The sequence below is a fragment of the Myotis nattereri genome (assembly GCF_964212035.1).
Source record: "Myotis nattereri genome assembly, chromosome: 18".
Lineage (NCBI taxonomy): Eukaryota > Metazoa > Chordata > Mammalia > Chiroptera > Vespertilionidae > Myotis > Myotis nattereri.
Window position 1 is genome coordinate 16,206,859 of NC_138093.1, and position 5,915 is coordinate 16,212,773.

Below are 5,915 nucleotides of genomic sequence, written 5' to 3' on the forward strand. Positions count from 1 at the left end.
CTTGTCACACATTTTTAAAGATATTTCAGTAAAGCCAGTGTCACAATAGGTTTTCTTTTAGTGCTCAGGCCGGTATTATAAATGTGCACACTTGCAATGCAACAAACATTTTAAAACTACTTTCCAATGTAGCACACACCCATTGAGTTAAGAGTCCTATCCATTTCTCCACTTTGTTGTGTCAGGAAATCCTGTGCAGAGGTGGCAATAAGGATCCTACGTTCTGTTTTGCAACAAATCTCTTGGGCCTGCCTCAGTCCACCATGCAGATGCTGGTTGCAATAAACCAACCAGGGTTCCCTTTGTTGCTGTAATCTCCCAGGCCTTGGGTGCAATTTAATATCCAAGTTCTCTTCACAACAACATCCACCAACTCACAGCTGCCCCTAACAACCCAGCCAAGAGCAGAAGAGGGTCAGTTACAGGGGCAGGTGGGCATAAGCCCGCATCCCTTGGGATGTAGGTCTGACTTAGTGCTGTATAGTCTTTAATGTGCAACCGAATCACCTGGGGATCCTCTTAAAAAGCAATTCTAATTCAGTAAGTGTGGGGTGCCTGCATTTCTAACAAGCCTCAAGGTGCCGTGGCTGCTTTACACGACGCTTTGAGTGGTCAGATCTGAGCACACAGGTCACAGGCCCCCCGACTGCCAGTGCAGCTTGGAACCAATTCACAAATGTCTCAGTGAAACGATGCGGTGGCTGCTGGTGCTTGCTTCTGCATTTGTACAGGAGGGAGGTCAGGACAGAAGTCAGGGGACTTGAGGCCCCAGCGCAGAGCAGACGTGTGAGTGCAGATCTGGTTGTGGGGTTCTGAAGGAGCAAGGTCGGGGAAGAGGGGGGTGGACTTATTCTGTCCATATCAGGAAGGAAGATTGACTCAGAGCAGGAGGGATGGGGCTGAGGGTGCTAGGGAAGGGGAAGTGTGGGCTACTGGCAACAACCTGGGTTTGTATTCCAGGGGACCTGGGTTTGAATCTTGCTTTCGGCAAGTGACTTGAACCTCTCAACAACATTTCCTTCCACCACTGTGAACATGTAAATACAAATAGCTGTGTTATGGGGTGGTAAGGGAGATCGTCAGTATCAAAACCTCATAGATGCACCCGGCTGGTGTGGCTCAGTGGTTCAACGGTGACCTATGAACCAGGGAGTCACGGTGTGATTCCTGGTCAGGGCACTTGGCCAGGTTGTAGGCTCGATCCCAGGGGGTGTGCAGGAGGCAGCTGATCAATGATTCTCATCATTGATGTTTCTCTCTCTCCCTCCCTCCCTCCCTCTCCCTTCCTCTCTAAAATCAATAAAAATATATTAAAACACAAACAAAAAAAGCCTCACTAATTCATTAGTTTCCAAGGAAACGTCAGTTTCTTCCCTTTAAACTCCTGAGAGAGAGTAGAGGGGTTTGGCCCCAGCCCTCAGGGCTGTGTGACCTACGCCCATCACCACTTCTTGGCGCCCCAGTACCCCCACTAGGAGAGGAAGAGGGGTAGTTTAGACCAGTGGTTTTTCAAAACAATATCTCTATTGCCCCCTCTCCCGAGTGCCACCCAAAAATAAAAGTGCAGCCATGCTGCTCTGCATTTTAGGGGGAATCAGAGTGGCTAAGGATCAGAGATATCGGGGTCTGGGTGCCCGCTCCACCATCCGTGTCACTTTAGGAAAGTTACCTAATGGACCTGAGTCTCTGTTTGAATGTCTGTAAAATGGAGTGTCTCCGTTTCCATGTCTATGAAATGGGTTGTATTGAGGAATGAATTAATGTATTTAAAGTGCTTCCAACAGAGCCTGGGAACATAGTAAGTGTTTAATAAAATTATCACTGCCCTGGTTGGGATGGTTGGAGCGTTGGAGTATCATCTCGCGTACCAGAAGAGAGAGAGAGAGAGAGAGAGAGGTTACTTGGTTGATCGGTTGCCTCCTGCAGGGGCCCCTGCCTGGGGCTGGGGAACCTGCAACTGAGGTATGTACCCTTGACCAGCCCCTTGACCGGGAATCAAACCCACCACCCTTCGGTCCTCGGCTGAGCCTCTAATCACTGAGCCAAACCAGCCAGGGCTAGCCTTCTTTTATTCTTTTTTAATATATTTTATTGATTTTTTACAGAGAGGAAGAGAGAGGGATAGAGAGTTAGAAACATCGATCAGCTGCCTTCTGCACCGCCCCGCTCCCCCCCCCCCCCCAAAGGGATGTTCCTGCAATCAAAGTACATGCCCTTGACCGGAATCGAACCTGGGACCCTTCAGTCCGCAGGCTGAGGCTCTATCCACTGAGCCAGACCAGCCAGGGCGCCTTCTTTTATTCTTGTCTGGGGTTGGGAGAGCCTGTTTCCCACTATCCTGAAGCGGGGGAGGGGCTATAGCCGTTCCTTAAACAGCTTTTAACCAGCCCTCCTTTTTGTTCCCTTCCCCTCCCGTGTCTCATTCCCTCCCAGAGGCCTCCTGAGCCCGGGAGGCTCCTCAGGAGATCGTATTGATCCTCACACTCCCCGCGGCCAACTTGGGTCTCCGCTCTCTGGGATGTGCCAAGCCAGTTACCACTGGGCCATTTGCTTCCCATCTTCCAAATGTTGTAACCGTGCTTTCCTCTTTCCATCATCCCCGTCTTTGTGGGTTTGAATCTCTTCAAAATGGTCTTTCATGCCTTTTCACAAAAAATTTCTTTATTGAAGTTTTAGCAGGATTTCAGGAGGGAATCCAATTAGGTAGGTTCAATTCAGTATTTTTTACTGGAAGACTTTATTACTATTACTACTTTTGGAATAGATAATACATGTACAGGTTACAAATTTCTAAACGTATGAAAGAGTGCACGTAAGAAATATAAATCCCTTTCCCACCCATGCCCTGAAGTCTCTTTCTTTCTTTCTTTCTTTCTTTCTTTCTTTCTTTCTTTCTTTCTTTCCTTCCTTTTCTCTCTCTCTCTCTCTCTCTCTCATCCTCACTCAAGGATATTTTTTCATTGATTTTTAGAGAGAGTGGAAGAGAGAGGGAAAGATAGAAATATCTATGTGAGAGAATACATGGATTGGTTGCCTCCTGCATGAGCCCTGACCAGGCCCTGGGCCCTGGAGGAGCCTGCCACCAAGGTCCGTGCCCTTGACTGGAATCGAATCTGAAACCCTTTGGTCCACAGGCTGACGTTCTATCCACTGAGCCAAACCAGCTAGTGTACCGTGAAGTTTCTGTTATCAGTTTCTTGTATAAAAATAGCCATTTGAGGGCCGGGTATATACCTAATAAGATGAATCATCAATCTTTAGAGTAAGAGGACCAGCTTTGAAAATATCTGTCAAAGACAGGTCCCTGGCCTTGTGGGGCTTCTTGTCTCTGCAGGGCAGCAGATGTGTTAACAAGGAACAAGGATAGCCACATCCCTTTAAAAGTTTCTTATTCTCTTAGGGTTCTAAGTCGTTTCACTGTGTGTTAATAGCAGGGGTTTCTCACAGAAGTAGGACAGGGCTCCTTAATGCTCTATCCATTTTTCTAAGGAGAAAAGTGAGACTCAGAGAAGAGAGGTGACCGCCCAAAGTCACCAGAAAATAGGTTGGGGGACCGAGATTCGGAAAGCGGGTATCAGAAGGCAGCCTTGTGCAAAGCTCACCAAGATTGGAAGGTCAAGTTTCCCAGAGTGGTTCTGCTTTGCAATTAATTTCTTAAAAATGGACTCTGGGCCCCACCCCACCCTTACTGAATAAGCATCTCTTAAGCACCAATTCAGAAATTTTCCTTTTTAAGAAGATTTCCCAGCCCTGGCCGGTTTGGCTCAGTGGATAGAGCATCGGCCTGTGGACTGGGGGTCCTGGGTTCAATTCCAGTCAGGGGCACATGCCCGGGTTGCAGGCTAGATCCCCCCCATTGGGGGGCGTGCAGGAGGCAGCCAATCAGTGATTCTCTCTCATCATTGATGTTTCTATCTCTCTGTCTCTCTCCCTTCCTCTCTGAAATAAATTAAAATATATATATATATATATATATATATATATATATATGTATAAAGTTTTCCCACTGACCTCAGGGGCATTAAAGTTTAAGACTTGATGTGCAGAAAGAATGCTGTGGAATCCAGAGCAGGAAGCAAACAAGAAGGCTTCATGGAGAAGGTGGCATATGAGTTTGTCTATATCGGCAGGGTGAGCTTTAGACACATGGAGAGGGTACAGAAGAGGGGGCCATAGCAGGCGTTAGGGAAGACTCAAGCTTGGGCCTTTCACTGTCCTTTCGTTTTTGTCATCATCTTTGTCCCCCTCATGATCCTTTCCATCTTCCATTATATATTTCTTTTTTTTTTTTTTTTTTGCAGGGCCCACATTTCACATTTTATTGCACTTTTTCCACAATCGCTGAGTCCTCCCGGGCTGTGCCCAGGGCTCCGGAGCCAGGACCTGGAAGGGGAGGCTGCGCAGCAAGCCATTCCCATGGAGGGGCTGCCCCAGGGACCCGTGAGGAGGGTGACCTCGTGGCCATGGATGGGAGACCCGTCGAGGACTGAACCCCACACCCAGCGCCCACATAGGTGGCTTCTCAGGTCTTCCCACCGCCTCCCGGATGCTGCCCCCAAACAGGGGCATCTTCCATTATATATTTCTTATATAATTCATATATAATTGATTTCAGAGAGGAAGGGAGAGGGAGAGAGAAACATTAATGATGAAAGAGAGAATCATTGATCAGCTGCCTCCTGCACGCCCCACACCAGGTACCAAGCCCGCATGTGCCCTGACCAGGAATGGAACCGTGACCTCCATGTCCATAGGTCCACGTTCATCACCGCGCCTCCGGCCAGGTTCCATCTTCCTCTCTGGCCTCCTTCCCCAACCTCAACAGAAGTAGAATCTCCTCTCTGGGAGCAGGAAGGTGGCGCCCACGCAGAGGTGGATTAGCGTGTGAAGGACACACAGAGGCAGAGTGGACAAGGGCACCCAGTCTCGGGCAGGAAGGGACAAAGAGGGATAAACAGGAATAGGACACAAGGTCGCTCACAGATGGACAGGGAAGGACAGGTACAGAACCGTGGGCATCTGAAGGGCACACACAAAGGCCGGATGAACGCCAGGCACAGACAGAGCCCATCTGGAGGGCATGTGCAGAGGGGGAGGTGGGAGTCGTGGCAGACAGCGATGGCGCAGGGGATGCCCCAGATTTGTGGGGGGGCTGAGATGCAGGGGCTCCTTTGGGCCGAGGGAAGGGAGTAGCCTTAGACACCGCCCCTGACATCTTTCTGTCTCACGGCTGCTGCAGGGGGAGCCAGTCCCCAGGCTGCAAGGGCTAGGTTTGCTCCGGGATGTGCACCTTCGTCAAGAGGGGGGGGGCCACCTCCTCCCTCTTATGTCACATGTATTTCAGCTCTCAGATGTTTATTGTTAAGCTTGAAAGCTCGCCTCTTTCTAGCTCGCAGCCCAATTTCCTACAGGTCTCTCGGGCCCTGTCTCTTTTTGGGGTGTTTGATTCCAACTCCGGTTTCAGCCGACTGGGGAACTTCAGTTTATTTCCGTAGCACTTTCTCTTTAAGCTATTCTCCTCTGGCCCCCTAATCCGCCACCTTCCCAGACTCCCTCTCATTCCCGACATCACTTGCAGTTTCGACGAGCACTACAACTCCCATAAACCTTAGCGCTCAAGAGGCTACCCTTAGGGAACTTCAAGAACCGAAAGGCTCTCCTGTCTGCCTCCGTGATTACCGCGGTGACCGACGGGGCTGGTAGTCACCCAGGAATTGTCTGGCGACATCACCGCTCGAAAAAACCTACTCATCCCAGAAGACCTCGCGCCAGAGGCGGGTGGACCATCTGTCTTAAGGCGCAACCCTTAATCCTCCCTCGGACTCCAACTCCCGCCGGGCCTTGCACCGAATTCCCTGCGGCGGAGAATGGGGCTATGTCCAAAGCTTTCTGGGAGTTGTAGTTCGTATGTTAGA